Below are 15,037 nucleotides of genomic sequence, written 5' to 3' on the forward strand. Positions count from 1 at the left end.
GACAAGAGTCCTAAAATATTTATATGAAGAATTTCATGCTCCAGTGTAAATCCCCCTGTAAGCCCTACTAGAGCAATACGTTTTTTTCCTCCCTTTTGCTTCTTGGCTCTGTCTCTCCACACGAATAAAAATAAACTGATAATATCCAGCTAGGCTGAATAAATTCAAAGCTATTGAGCTGTAGATTTACAATTGCCCAGAGAAAAGCACAGAAGGAAGCAACTTCCCTTCCTATAACACAGGGATGAGTAATGGAGCATAAATGTGTGAGCTCCTGCTCTGAAACAAATACACATCACCTGGAAGGCACCTGCTCAACTTGAGGTCAGACGTAACATGAGGAACCAGAGCTATACTCGAGGGGGGAAAAGAACAGTGCTACCATCAGAGCACAGAACTACCAAATAGCATAAAGAAATCAAATAACATTGTGAGAGGTACAAAAACCATATAACTCATAACATTAGGTGCCCAACTTCTGAGACCTGCAGGGCTACTAAGCTTCCCCCAAAGATGAGATACTTTAGCCTGCGAACTGCTGCTGAACAGGCAAGATCCTAGCATCTGTGATTAACAGATTCACCAAACACAAGAGCTGGCACCAAAGTGCTGCTCTACTTTCATCTCAGTAAACAGTTTATCAAATGAAAATAATGTACAGCAGTCACACTCACACAGTCTGTTGAAGTAACTCCTGTATTTCTTTAATTAATTAGGAAATAATTTTCCAGCATTTTAGGACTGGTTAATCCTACGGTAATATGGTAAGATATATTGCAACATCTCTTAAAATGTAGTAGCAGATCACAAAGAATCTGCCTCAGATCATGAAGAACCTGAGGTGCTGCCTCAGTACTATGCACCTGTTGTATTTTGCAGAGACAGCTCTGCCATTGGCCAGTGCTGCTCTCCTGGGGTGATGGGCTTTGGGCCAGCACAAGCAAGTGTTTGGCTTTACTGATCCCAGAAAAGGGGCACACAGTATTAACACTGAGCAGCTGCTAAACTGATTAAGAATAAACTTAAGATTACAGAAAAGAAGAATTTTGCAAAATGTTTCCAAAGGTCAGCAGAACAGGGCAAAAGGCTTCAGAGCCAAATGAATTATTGTTTTCAAAAGAAAATTAAACTGTAGTTAATTCATTTTTCCTGTAGCATCATTGCTTCTTTTAATGTAAAAAGTACATGCACTTAAGAGTAACACTGGAAAAGAAGCCTGGGAATGTAGCCATGTTCTTGCCATCTCACTGCACAGGTCATATAGATCATTCCTGGCTCATTATTGCTGACAGCTTAAAGGTTTAATCTGCTTTTTAGAAGGTAGTGTACAAATACATTTCAATGCACTATTTCATGCTGGGCATGCATTAAAGGAAGCACATATCATACAAGCCTTCCCATGTAAATTTCACAGGAAAAGTAAATGAACTTTTCTGCCAGTACTGTGTTACCTTGTAAACTTCCTTCACAGCAGAGCAGCAGAGTACTAATACCAAGGAGACATTGGATGCTTGCCCATTTCAGTGAACCACAGCACAGTCCAGAAAACAGTTTCTTATGTACACTGGTGGGCTCTGCCTCAAATGACTATCTAGCATTATTTGGAGCTGGCTGCCAAACTGGTTTATGTATGCCAAGACATAAGCAGCAGCCATCTAGTGGACAGGAAGGATGAGAACTTCCTTTCTGGTATCACGTCATCTGGGTGCTGTGCAGGTCTCATACCCAGGGTCTTTACCACCAAACAGAGAAAACAGAAGGTAAGTTTAGTCTGGAACTTTTGCACAGAGGCAAAATTAATGCAACAATTTGGCTGGATGGAAATGTCACACTGAGTACTCCAACCACACAGATTATACATGCTGGTTTCAGAAACATTCACTAAGATGGACAAGCAAAAAAACCTCAGAAGGCTCATTTGTGAAATTAAAAAACTGATCAACTAATCCAGGTGTCACCTCAAAAGATGCATCCATGGTGTGACAGGGATGAAACAAGGCAAGCACATCACATGGTGCGAGACCATGTGACTCCACCATTGCTGACTGATCCCTGCAGGCCATTTTTAAGAGTAGGGAAGTGCAGAAATAAAGAACTGGTCACTTGTGAGCAAACAGAATGTATGAGAGCCTGCAGAAAGACAAATATTTTAGCCATTTGAAAAGCCTGTACATGAACAAGAACCTTTTGAGCTTCTTGCTGCAGCAACCTGGGTAACTAACTGACTTGCAATAATGGAAGTATATCTATAGTGAGAAGCACAGGAGTGGTTATTATTTTACATGGAAGATTTCTTATGCTGTTGCTTTCTCCAGCCTGAATACTACAGGAAACTCAAAAACAGTGAAGATAAACAGCACAGTTGTTTCCCCCACTACAAAATCACAGTTCTAGTGCCATTAATTGTCATCTCTATAGGGAGAGAATGAGCAGGCTTCTCCAAGAATTACTCTCACCAAGAGACCTACAGCATTTAGCTATAAACTGTAAGTGCTGATTTGCCATTGCCAGAGCTGTTCCTGTAATAACATTTAAAGTACCATACCAGATAAAGCCTTTCCTTCACTATTCACTGACTTGTGTGATCTTGGAAGAAACCTTGCTGGCTTCTCCATGTGTCAGCAGGCAAATGCTGAAAACCCAAATGTTTGCTCATTCTCACTTCTATCCACCTTGCAGGTCTTCTCAGAGTGTTCAGAGAGTGACACTACTAGATGTCTTCAGCTGCCCAACAGTTCTTCCTAACGTTCACCTTCCAGGGAGGGAAAAATACCATCTTTCCCTTTTATCAGTGATGGATGAGATAAACCTTAAGGGTTGGAGCCTCAGGACTCAAGAAAACAGGATGGTCCCAGTAGTTAATTATGGATTTAAGAACTCGACATAACAGGTCATGACAGCTCTGACCTAGCTTTTCAGCATCACAGTTCTGGTTCCCTCCAGAACAGGTTGCTTGGTCCTGGGAAAAGCAGCTCTGCCTTCTCCGGAACAAAGACATCCAAAAAAGTCTGATGTACAACTTCATCATACATTTCAGAATAGAAAGATCAGTCTGAGCAAGAAACCAAAAACATCTTCCTTGCGCCATGTTAAGCTTCTAATTGATACTGCTACTGCTGTTTGGTTTTGGGGGAGGTCTTAGGGTTGGGATTTTTTTTTTTTATTAGTTTATTGGATTAAAAGCACTTGAATACTTGCAAAACTCAAATTTTCTCAGTTCTACAAAATAGAGCCTTATATTACTTGTTCAGGAGCCATTTCTTTGAGCAGCACATGAAGTTTCCTTCCTTCAAATTATCTAAGCCTGCCAGATTTGCCTCTGACAATACACCTTCTGTTAATCTCCCCAGTACTCCAGACTGAGAAACTTGTCAGGACTGTCTAGAGAAAGACAGTAGCAAAATGAAGCCCAAGTTCTCACTACACAGACGCCTCCTGACATCTCCAGAGAAAACAAATACTCACACATTGTTTTCTCCTTGAACTAACTGTGGAGAAATTAATTCTTAAGGAGTATCTCCATGTGCGCCTTAGTAATGGAAAACAATTGCACAGTAAAAAAAAAAAAAAAAAAAAAAATCAATGGTTTGTAAAAAATCCATAAATTTGCTACAGTATGTTGCTGTCTTCTTTATACTTACGGTCAATGCTGAATATTAATTGAAAATCAATGATACCAATAATACTTCAACTAAACATGGACTATAGCTCAAGCTTTCTTCTATCATCTGTGATGCTTCTCCGATATCATCAAGAACTTCATTTTTTGGCTATAATTAAGAACACTATCATATGCTGCCTGAAAACTGATTACAGTCTGTTCATAAAAATCTGTCAGAAAATGTATCATTTTGATCACAGCCTTGCAGAGAAACTTTTCCATGTACCCAACACAGTGGTATGCATGCACGCATCTCAGATGATCAATTAGGCATTCAGAATACACAGAGGTTGTTTCTTCCCATTAATGGGGACAAATGCTGCAGTTTAACTTAGAGAAATTATACTCTTAGTACCTTCCCAGAAGCATGGCTTTGAATGACAGGCTTCTTGATTTTGTAGTACAGTATCTGAATAAAGTGGCACAGAAATGCTGTCCCTAGCACATCCATAGGGCCATTTCACTGCCTATCAGGACAAACATCCTGGGGCACTGATGAGATTACATTTATAAAAACTACATTAGAATTGCAGTAATGAATTCTGACATCTGTAACTTCTGCAGGGTTATAACTGGAATGTGGATTATCTTACCATACTTGCAATTTGCTTTTAGGACCTAGGTTTCCTTCAGCAAGTCCCAGAAAATCTGCCATAAGCAGTGGTACACCTCCACTGTAGCTTCATGGCAAAAAAAATGGACTTTTTTCACTTAAGTGCCAAATTCAAAGCCCTAGTGATGTATGAATTAAATAGTTTTGAATTAATCTGGCGGTAATAGGGAGCAAATTGATTGCATCATGCTGTAAGTCTACAAGTGGTAGAACAGCATAGTGCATGGAAGTTCTCTTTGACACTGAGTCACAATCAACTATCCCCAAGTACAATCTATTAAAAAAAATAGAAAAAAGTTGCTGTAAAGTGATTTTCATTTATGGCTGCAAATAAACATCTACATAAAAGATGTAGAATAAAATAAGAAAGAAATAATAAAAGAAAATTAGTACCAATAGCTGAAACGGACAGGGAAATTCAAGGCAACAATTATAGGAAATTAAGTGAACATGAGAATTTCTGGTTCCTTTCCAACGGAAGCCTTGTCTATACCAGCCTGTAAATAAGGGAGCAGGAGAGAAGAGTCTTCGCAGATGAAAACAGTTTGACACCTTGGAAAATTATCCCTTTGACACAATGAATACTACACAAACATTCTCTCAGCTGTGTTTAAATAGGATCTTTGAACACAGACCACCTAAGGATCTGCAGACAGAATTACAAGTGGAGACATTTTTATATGGTATGCCATAGGCATGAATTTGTGATGCAGAGCCAATCTCCCAGACGTGCAGAGGAAGAGAAGCACTCAGTATGTAAGAAAGAAAGGGCTAGCTAAGGGCTTACCTAAGCGGTAAAAATAAAGCTGTGCAGGAATTAGAATTTCCATTTCTCAGAATATTGTTCGGTTTCAGACTACAGTTAACTCCAAGACAATGCAGGGAAAAAACATTACAACTCTGAAAGCACCTTTTTTTAAATCCAAGACGTATCACTTCAGTTCATTACAGTACAAACTGCAAGCAAACTTAGGTATGAAGTAGCAAGACAAAGTACTTCAGTATTGGAAAACTATAATTTGACCATGTGGATTTTTTGTCCTTGACCATTTCCTTGATATCACTTGAGTATCAATTTCAGATTAATGAAATAATTCACAAAGGCAAAATGCCCCATCAGAAGACTCTCTATAGCTTTAATCGTCAACTGGATGGCCAGAATACCAAAGAGTGCCACAGCTATTTCAGTAAATTAAGTGTTTCAAATTAACTTTCTGCAATTCCTTAATTCAGATATTGATTTCCAAGGTCACCTGTCCAAATCTCTCTGAACAAAGGTCCTGGCCTTCAGTTACGTCTTGCTGTGACCACTGATGTGAAAGGAACACTGCCAACAAATAGGACTTCTAAGGACAGCAGAAAACAGCAACTTTCCTTAGTGTTATTCTTATACTCAAATATTCATCCCTTAATTGCTTCTGTATCTCTAACTAGGTTGTCTGGCAAGCTGACAGTAAAAGACAGACTTGATAAATACACTGTGTAAAAAGACTGCCAGTACTTCTCCCAAAGAAAAAAAATGGGGAGAAGATTTGGAAAAGAGAGATGGAAGAAAATGCAAATTGCTCAGCTCCCTTTGCACATTGGATGATTTCTGGAAAAGGGCAGTGGGAAAAGTTATCATTTATGCCAAACAAGGCCAGACAAAATATTTACATGGTCTCTTCCTTTGCCTGATGTACAAAACCAGTGTTCTGCTATCTCCTAGATGTAAGTAGGAGAAAGACTATTATCAGGCTTTCCCCCACTGAAGTTGTAGGAATGACCCTCCCAAGCACCATACAGTGAGCTGAAATGGGGATGTGCCATCGTTATTCTACAGTTCTGAGCTTAGGTGAAGGCTTGGAAATGGCAATCCAAAAGATGAAAGACCAAAAAAAAGCATTTTCTTCTATTTGTCCTAGGGTCTTAGCCTGACATTGTAACTTTTAACAGTTGGTTCTGTCTGGGAGGGAACTGTACTGAAGAACACCACAGACAATTCGAACAAGCAAAAAGGAATCACCTCTACTGTGGAAAAGCACTGGAGAGCTGAAGATGAGTCTGTATCTGAACTGCCAGTTGTAATATGCTGCAATCTACTGCAAATTAGCATTTATGCTGTTGACCAAAAATTCTGTTCAAAACGCAGCTTAAAGCAAGCTTAAAAACACTCTTCTTTACGCTTTACATTCAGTCTCAAAGGAGACTTTTATTGCTAGAGAATTGTTATCCTGTTGTCTGCACCCTTCAGGTATTTGCAAGCCATGTGACGGGCATCCATCACACCCTGGTTCACAACTGCAAATAAACCCAAGAGGGGAAGATCCCTGCCAGCAGTGACAGCACACAGACAGACAGTCCTGCCCCACTAGAGCGTCTCAATTTGGGTTTCTGTGTTCAAACCTAATACTGCTACAATCCATTACTTTCCACAGGTCTCCAAGTTCAAAAATAGCAGCATATAAAAAAGATACATAACTTACAATTTCATATTCAACTGCCACTAGTTTTAGATTCAATTTGCATTTAACTAAACACTAAAAAATCAAATACCCACTTACCTACAGTCCTTCTACAAAGGACCACTAAACACTCAGAACAGGCTGTTAAAGGCTATCAATATAAAACATACTATCAGGGAATAGGAGAAGGAAATCAGATAAAGCTTCAGAACAAAAGAAGGGAGTAACAGACAGAGGAGATAATGCACCTGAGCAGCAAAATTAGCCCTGTTAGCACTTTGCATGCACAACTGAGCCATTCTTTAAAAATCTGAGCAGAATACGTGACCACTAACAGCAAATAACTGCACCAGCAACTTCTGCAGGACTATAAGGGGAAGCAGTCACAAACAAGATGGCTGCCAAGCAAGGTGGTAATTCCTGTGACAAGAACTTTCTGGTAATTCTGAATGAGTGAAAAAAGCAAACAACTTCTTCCTCTCACCCAGGCCCTGCAGGAGCAGCCTCAGAGCTGTGAACACCAAGCAAACAACTCCAGCTGCACCCGCTTGGCCTTCCTGAGGAGAACCCAAGTCCCCATCAAACCCCTCCAGTTCACCAGGCTCCCTGCAACTCTTCCATCACAGAAGGCTTTTGAGTGGCCCATATTATTTATATTTCCTCTAACTTTCCAGGAAGATGCATTTGCACTTAACAATGACTGGCAGAGCTGTTTTAATAAAACACTAGGCAGCTTTAAAGCTTTATTGAAATTACTACTTAGGAACAACAAGAAAAAAAATTAAAAGATCAGCCAGCATCAATGTCACTTGAGTTCCTTTTATTCACCATTAATGTTTTGCATATGAACAGGAGTGCATTGCTCATGGACCACTAAAACCCAGTTAAATTATGGTTACCCTTCACCCAGGCACAAGCCTACTCCTGGGCAAATTAGCACCAGGCACTTTTGAACAATAGACACTGGTGAGGTTCTGCAGAGGGGAGCATCTCCATCCTGAAGCAGAACACCCTCAACAGAGCTAAGCTTGAAGAGCAAAAAAGGCAAGGTGGAGGGAGGTGTTTTCCAAGAAACACTTTTTAGAGAGAAAAGTCAGTAATTACATAATTTTGACTTACTGTTTTTTAGTCATAGCTACTTAGAATGTATTTAAATAAATGTTGGACCTTTACCAAAAATTAAGACCTGCTGAACAATGCTTCCACTAGCACACATGCAGTCATCAGTGCTTCCCTGTAGCAACCAGAAATGGAAATTCATTTCACACCTCATCAATTAATCAGTATTGCACAGATCTTCAATGAAATGCAATTAAAAGGAACCACATAATATTGTTATAGTTAGCTTTTGAGAAGCAGAGTGGGACACATCTTACCATTTCATGTTGGTTTTTATTATTTATTTGGCTTTGACTCCCTTCTGAATTGTCTGGTTTATGTTTTATCTGCTATATTATTGCTCTTTCAATGGCTGTAGTCACAGAAGTCACATAATTTTTTTCTAGATAAAGGCTAATATCTGCAAAGCTTTCAATTCCATTTCCATTCAAAATTCTAAAAGTTCATGTTGCTGGAGGAGTCCAAACCTATTATGATGAAGTCTGTGTCTGATGCAGTGTTTTATGTGTGTGTATATATATTTATGGAGCTGCAGCTTCTCCCAGCAGGATACTTTTAAGTAGGTACAAGCAGATGTGATGCCTTTTATGTAGTGCAAGGCAAAAGCCCTTTTAGTCTGCTCTGCCAAGAGTCCCTGCATTTTAATTTTTGATAGCTTCTGCTACACACCTTCCTGTTCCCCCAAGGTACTAGAATATGACTAACAAGTTTTCTAATGCAGCTTTTTATTCCTAAAAGACATACATTGATACATAATGCTTGACCAAGAAAACAAATCCTCACTTTATACCATTTGCAGTCAGCCAAACGATTAAGTTTTTATAGTTTTAAGATGCCTCCCAAGACTTCTCTTTGCTTTTTAGAATGCAGGTCAGAAGGGAAACAAAATGAAAGAAGACCCTTGTTCAAAAGCAGATGTGCATTTCCTATGAGCCCAGGGAAGCTGATTAATCCTCCTATGGCTTTATATCTTTCTTACTTTCTCAACGACGCTCTGTAAAAGACATGTTAAAGCTCCAAGGCACCAGCCCCTAATTTGTGCCATTTTTTGTTTAAATTGCTACTGCTTCCTAGCAGGTCAAGTCCATGATTGACTTGAGTTAGCAAGAGAGGAAAGAGACTGGTGAAAAAAAGCACATGCATTGGTATCTGATTTGCAAATATTTGTCACTTGTCATTTCACTGCTGATCTGAGGACTGGTATACTGAGGCATATTTTTATTTATTTAATTTATTTATCATATTTATTATTTTATTGCATGTTTATCATGGGAAAATTTACTGATGGTAATGCAGTATCAGTCAGCCAGGGTGTTATAATACAAATAACAACTCTTTTTCAATGGCCAAAACTTTCAGAATATGCTAAAGAAAAAGATTCTTCCTACTCTGCAGAGATTCAGAGATCAAAAATTTTTGGCAGGGGAAGAATTGAATTTGAAAAATTTCTGATAATTTCTCAGTTAAAGCAGCAGACAAATTTTAATACACATTCTATTGAATGAAGCAGTTTTATTTCACTTCAGTAGGCAGTGGTAACTTTATCCACTACTAGCAGTATTTGCTTTAGTCTCCAGTCTCTCAATAGGATAGGAGATATGGTGATGGGGCACAGCAGAATGATGCATTTTTTTTAAATGCTATGTTTAAAAAAGTGAGAAGTATTTCTTCAGTCTGTTGGTTGTATTTTTCCATTATGAATCACTGCAGCTTAGATAAATGGGGTCACTGGGTTTGAAATGCCAGGCTTCATTACATCTCCACACAAGCAGTGTGACTGGCTCCTGTGGCAGTAATTGGTTCACCTGGTATTAATAACAAGCTCCTGCCTGTAGAAACGATCTATTCATACAATAATGACAAAGAACAGGAGACATGTGGGTAAATAAATAAGGAGGTTATGCTGTTTCCTATCGAATGCTGAAAGGCCATTTACCATGGATTTCTAGAAGATAGCTCAAAAAAACCTCAACCTTTGTTTCTGATACTTAAAGGAATATAAGAATTGCTCCAAGTTTCAGTGGCCACAAGTAGCTGATTATTATTATTTTAGTGAAAAAATATTCTGAATATTCCAGGATTAATATTTTCAGATAATTACCTATTGAAATATGATAAGTAGAGGTTTGCTTTTGGGAAAGAAGCAGAGACAGTAGTATGTTCCTCAACTGCTAACCATGCCACCCCAGAGATCTGAAAGGAATACACATATCAGTATGAAACCATCCTCCCTCCCCACTGCAGCTGCATGAAGCAATTAACCTGGCAGTATTTGCATTGTACCTGCTGCAATATGGAATACCTCAAGTCAGCACTTTGCAAACATTTCAGCCTTCAGATTAAATACCCAGTGAAAGTCTGGTATGTTAAAGTGATGGTATCAGAATGTAATTTTCTTTAATTTTAGAAGCTTGTTGAAACACCACCTCATCCGTTAAGGTTCAACAAAAAAATTTGGGATGGAATACAAGGCTGTTGGCTTAATCACAAAGTAAAATACTATACCTGCAAGCTTGCTATTCCTCTTGGTAAAAGTCTTAAGGCTCTTAAGACCTGAAAAAATACTTGAAAACCTAGAAACTACCTTAAGAAAAAGGAACAAGAAAAACATTTTCTGTATATTATGATTACTGAAGTGAAAAGCAACACAAGATGAAAAATGCTAGCTGCGATGAGAAAGATGAGAAAAGATGAGAAATGAGAAAGATGAGAAATGCTAAAAAAAAAATACCTAACCTACCTAAATGCCAAGCTCTTCATACAAAGTGATTCTTCAAAGGACTCTACTCAGACCTAGTTTTCTCAGGTTAGTTTATCTATTCACTCTTCAGCATTTGTAAACATCCTACATCAGAGCAGACCACAGACAAGGGTATAAGATATATAAATTGAAAATCAGACTTGTGAATAAGGATGAGCTGGTGCATGCGTGGGACTTGGTTTACCCAAGATGCAAGCAGACAACTGCTGTGGAAATGCAGAAGACAAACTGTTAGTACTAGGAGCTAGTACTAGGAGCTAGAGGACAAAAGTCAGCTCTGCATGAACAGAATCTATTTGTGACAGAGGGATTTAAAAACAGCAGGATATGGAATAAAACTAAAGGAGAACAGTACCATCCTGTACCTACCTATCAACAGTATCAGAGGGAGCCTCAGTACCATTAGGACCACACGATATGGTGTACATCACTAGAAGAGCCTGTCCAGTGCTGACAGCTTTGGTATCCTGGCATCAGGAGGTAACTAAGATACCATCTAAGTATTTTTTTCCCCTCAAAACCTCCTCATATAACTTAGATATGAATGACATGATCCAATTCAATCTCATTTAGAGAAACATACTCTTGTATTGTTCTAGCATCTACTGGCTACATGATTAGTAACAGATTTTAGAAATCTTTTTTTAAACCCACAATACCAGCAGACACTCTTGAAGAGAGGCTGCTGGCAAAGTTAACAAAAGCCCTAAGGTATCCTTAGTTCAAGCACACTCCTCTTTACCCTTTCAAGGCACATACAGTGATTCATGGAAAGGAGCAGAGCCCCACAGTGGTACTAAATATAGCAGTAGCCCTGTAGATATTACAAGCAGGTACTCTGAGTCAGTGCAAGTGATGCCTTTAATCTTTTCAGATGTCCATCTACTGGCCAGCATATGAATGCACTGCATCTTGGGTCTTCTGTTCCTTTCAGGATGATGTCTGTCCTTCAGTGGAATGACCTGCTCCTCTGGTAGAAGTACTTCAGCTACATGGATGCCACATAATTGTTTCCTTTTATTCATGGTCACAATATTAATACAAGAGGTATTTGCATCTATATAAAATGCTGGTAGTAAGCTGCTTGATGCAGTTTGAAGCTCTGTAATATATATATATATATGGCTCAGCAGAAATTTAGCCAGGCCCTATTTATAATATCTATAGTGTTTAAAATAGAGTGTTTCTAGACAAAGATTTACCAAGGGGCTGCAACTGCAAATGGCTGAAAAGCAAGACATTGTTTCAGCCATTATTCAGGTTTCACCCAATGTTCCCTGACACTTTTCACATAGAGAACGCATTCAACTAGAGCGTAAAAGGAAAATTGCTTTATAGAGGGAGCACCAGTCAGTTACTATCTTACAAAAACACTGACTACATTTACATTAACTTCTGGAAATGTTACATCTGGAATCATACTAATGAACTGTTCTGAGAGAAGTGGATGACCTGCAAACTAGTCAGAACATGTGGTGAGCAACTGTGGGAATTTACTGCAGAAAATATCATTTCTCACAATGACTAGATCTGTTGAGGAAAGCCAAGTACTCCACCACAAAAGAAAAAAATACAGCAAAGCTGAAAAATTGGAGCAAATGTCTACAGACAAAATGCTACTACTGAACTCACAGAACTGGTAGAAACCACCTTCTGTTTTTTTCAAACGATAAAAGTCAAAGCACTCCTAGAAGTAACTGCAGATGCCCCACCTCTGCTTGAGCTTACCATGTTTTGTCAAGGGCCATTGTGGATACCAGCATGGAGCATCATTATGAACCTCACAAGTATCTCATGAATCAACACAAAAATCTACCCGCAAAATTAACCCCAAATGATCCTCATAAGAACTGGGGAGCATTCCTTGATTCTGGGCTGCCCTATGGTCTACCTGCTGTTTGCAGAGATAATACTCAAAGGCTTCTTCCTCCTTGAATCTTCAAAAGGACACTGCATCAAACAAAAGGACAGACCACTAACTTCACTCTTGTGTCAAGAGTCCACATTAGAAAAGTGAGTAAGGACATCAAACATGGAAAGAGAAACTTTTTTCACTTTCTTCAGAAGCTTTGTGAGACTCTAGGCACAAACATCCATGCATCTAAAGAAAACGTCAAGCTTAATGAGAAAACCAAGACAGAAACACAAGTAAAAAATTTAATAGGTTCTTCCACATGCCAATCATCATGGCCAAGGAGCTCCTAAGGTGCCTTGCAACAAAATGCTCTTTGTTTTCTAAGGTATCATCGCTTCATTGTGCTCTACTATCAAACAGTATTCGACTTGTCTTGGGCAGAGGTGTGAGAATCTGGCTGTAGGAGTTAATTTTTGTCCTCACCTCCCAGATTTCTCTGGTTTCACATCACTACTCTTGAGCCAACGGCTTTGCACAACAGGCTGGTGTATTTCCTACCTTTCCCTATGTCTGCCTTTTTCAGTGCCAATGACTCTACAGAAAAAGTTTTTTTGGCCTTGTTCTCTTCTAGCCTTCAATATGAAATCACAGCAAACCACACCCCTCCTTACTGCCTTTCTAAAAAGAAGTAGCCCTCCTGCAATTCATCTTTCAGCTTCCCCAGCCATTGGGAACTACTAAAATTCAAGGCCATGCTTTAATAAAAATGAAAGTTGAATGCTATATACCAATGAAGAATTAACATGGTAATGGATTTTCAGAAATAAATGATTCTAACATCACAATCAATGGTGCTGATTGTCTCTGTGATAAGAAATTGCAAATGGACAACTAAAATTACTTCTGCAAACCAAATCCTTTGTTATTAAATGAGGGTAAAGATTAACTGTCAGTCACATTTATTAGAAGCAAATTCAAAATTTACCTGATAAATGTCCAATATCCATTATCTCAGTGCTATAACTTGATACTGAGGAGACATCTTTGGGCTGACAGTACCTAAGCTTTCCTGACACTTTGGAGGCAATACAGAGCAAAAACCTGATCTTTAGCTGACACAGAAAAACAAATCACCCCAATTTTGATTGCTCAGTCAATACAAGATATATAAAGTACTTATAAACTGTCTCCTAACCTTAGATCTTGAAAAACGGCAATTTGTAGAAAACATACTATGTAATAGTGCTGCCTTTGTTTGCTGGCCAAAGTCACAATACTGCTAGAGCTGATACCACTCAAATATAGTCTGCAGGTGTAGGAGAAACTGAGAAAGTCAAAAACACTTCTCATCTCAATGTTATCTATAACCTGACATGAGTATATCCCCTAAACACGCCTGTTGGGAAGTGCCATGTGAGGCAGCAAAGGCTTCCCTTTAGAAAGTGTCTAGTCAAAGCACCAAGTGTCACACTGGAACCCCTTTTGGTAAATAGCCTTTCCAGTCCAGATGCTAGTATTGCACTCTGGTTAACTGTATCAGTGAGAGAATATTAATAGCAATTCCTACTTCACAACCACTGTGACCAAGAGCTTTCATTCCAGCAATTTATCTGGCTGCCAGCTTTGAGCTTGCTATTTATCACAATCTTGGGGGACTACAGATGTCTAGCAAGTAAACGTCCAGTCCTTTCCATCTCTTTCATAGCAATACACTTGTTGCCAAGTGCAAAGTCAATTAAATATATTACTGTTGATTACATGGCCTACAATTCAGTGCTTGCTACATCAGGAGAGCAGCTGCATTCAGTAACATGCTTTGCCCCACAGAAAGGCAGAGGAAACCCTCAGGAAACTCAGAGCAAGGAAACATGCAAGGAAAGAAACACTCCTGTTACATTCAGATTTTTTTCCTCTAATGTCTCGCTAAAACACAAACTCTTGTTCTAAGTGATGTTATACCCTTACATTACTCGGGAGGCATAACTTGCAATATGCAATTTTTTTGCCAAGACCATCCTCTCAGCATGGTTGTAAGTCAGACAATAAATGAAGCCTTTAAGTCGGCTGAAGTCTCACTGGCCCCGTTGTGCTGTAAGGGCTAGTCCAGGCCCTGCACCTACCACAGATGAACAGTGACCATCCAACCTCTTGTGCTACATTCAAGAAACACAAGAACTGAATGAGGTACTTACAGGAATGAGGCACCTTGTTCAAGATCACACAGTCATCTGAAGCACAGTCCGTCCAAGACAGCACCTTGCCTCTCGCACCACCTACAGCAAGCACCAGAGCTCCATGTGGCACCAATTTCAAAACCTAGCAGAAGAAACCTGCATATTAGACTTCAGCTTGTCCCAGCAATGTGTGAATTATTATCCCACAGTGGCCATCTAGATCTCATAATGGCACATACTAGGCATTGTGTGATGATAATACCTACTTCATAGAGCCTTCTTCCAATAGTAAAATGGCCATAAGGTTCAAATTAGTAGGCATAAGCATTTAGACAAAATATTCAGAGTGTGAGTCCAAGTACACTCAGAATGGCTAAGCCTCCAGCAGATAAAATCATACACACACAGAC

The 15,037-nt window shown here is 39.2% G+C and overlaps 1 long non-coding RNA gene across 1 annotated transcript in view; it reads right to left on the reverse strand.

Moving 5' to 3' along the window:
• The window catches only part of LOC139805960 (uncharacterized), a 163,820-nt gene extending 149,054 nt beyond the window's left edge, over positions 1–14,766 (reverse strand). The window contains exon 1 of the long non-coding RNA XR_011730063.1: positions 14,646–14,766. This is a non-coding gene — a long non-coding RNA (uncharacterized lncRNA). The remainder of the gene's footprint in view (positions 1–14,645) is intronic.
• Positions 14,767–15,037: the final 271 nt, after the last annotated feature.

This window comes from Heliangelus exortis, chromosome 21 (genome assembly GCF_036169615.1).
Source record: "Heliangelus exortis chromosome 21, bHelExo1.hap1, whole genome shotgun sequence".
Lineage (NCBI taxonomy): Eukaryota > Metazoa > Chordata > Aves > Apodiformes > Trochilidae > Heliangelus > Heliangelus exortis.